Source organism: Aplysia californica, unplaced genomic scaffold, assembly GCF_000002075.1.
Source record: "Aplysia californica isolate F4 #8 unplaced genomic scaffold, AplCal3.0 scaffold01345, whole genome shotgun sequence".
Lineage (NCBI taxonomy): Eukaryota > Metazoa > Mollusca > Gastropoda > Aplysiida > Aplysiidae > Aplysia > Aplysia californica.
The window spans coordinates 75,854-77,065 of NW_004798615.1; the positions used below are offsets into that span (position 1 = coordinate 75,854).

The 1,212-nt window shown below is 41.6% G+C and overlaps 1 long non-coding RNA gene across 1 annotated transcript in view; it reads left to right on the plus strand.

Moving 5' to 3' along the window:
- Nucleotides 1-937, plus strand: part of LOC101846110 — a 4,339-nt gene extending 3,402 nt beyond the window's left edge. The window contains exons 2-3 of the long non-coding RNA XR_221221.3: nt 88-223; nt 911-937. This is a non-coding gene — a long non-coding RNA (uncharacterized LOC101846110). The remainder of the gene's footprint in view (nt 1-87; nt 224-910) is intronic.
- Nucleotides 938-1,212: the final 275 nt, after the last annotated feature.

The window sequence follows — 1,212 nt, forward strand, 5'->3', positions numbered from 1 at the left end:
CACTCCCAGGTGACAATAAAAAAAAGCAATAAAAGCATCATAGCTGTGTACTCTTATCTTCTAAACTAATTTTCATTTCATCCTCAGCATTATTTTCTACATCCAAGGCTTGGACTCGAAAGCGACCCTTGGAGGTTCTATGGTTCTATGGACCGAAGAATCCATATAACGAACATGGGGAATTTTTTCGGTCTTCCTGAAAATGACAACAACGACGACAGAGGTAAGTGATGGGAGAATTATCCTTCTAGTCTTTACTCATCTATATGTCATTGGATATCCCTCTTTAATTAAAGTAATAAAGGTAGAGTGTTTGCATTATATAGTCTTTACTCATCTACATGCTATTGGATATCACTCTATAAATAATGAAGGTAGAGGGTTTGCGTGACAATGACAATGTGTAAGAGAATCACCTGTCTAAGATGTTCACTTTTCTTCTCGACTATGGAGGACTGTCCAAGACGATGTTGAACTCTTTTGAGTTGATCTTCGGTGAAGTTGATTTTTTATCGCAGGTCCCAGCACCTCTTATTCGATCTTTACAGGTCCCAACGGTTAAGTTGAACTTCGGATGAGTTGATCTTTTTTTCCCTCCCCTGATTACATCAAGTCATCCGCAGTCAACTGTACTTGTATTATTGTATTGTCAGGTCTTTCCTTTTTTTGTCTTCAATTTTGTAATAGTGGGTGGTTGGCAGGTGCTCTGGTGTGGTTTGCTTCTTCTTACCTGTGAAACATCTATCGTCCTTATCTCCCCTTCTTCTTTTTTTATGTTTGTTACTCTCTTGTAACACCTCTAATCTTCTGGCGCTCCTATGACCTTATGCAGTTGCGAGTGCCGTAAAACCTCTTCTAAAATGAAAAATTGTGTAATATTTTCTCTCTCTCTCTCTCTCTCTCTCTCCAGAAAGAAGAGAGGAGAGCAACGGAGGAGCTGGCGGGGAAAAGTTTACCTGTGGTAAGTACGTGTATCATAACATCAGAGAGAGAGAGCAAACGGCTGCAGGGGTCGGTGGCCTAGTGGTTAGTCTCTGAGACTCGCAACCAGTTGGTCATGGGTTCGAATCCCGCCAGGGGCCCGACGTTGTGTCCTTGGGAAAGGCACTTCACACGAATTTTCTTTACTTCATCCAGGTGAGAATGGGAACCCAGCTATAGAAGTGAAAGATCTTGTCAGTTTGTTAGTGTTTGAGCGCTTAATCAGCAGCT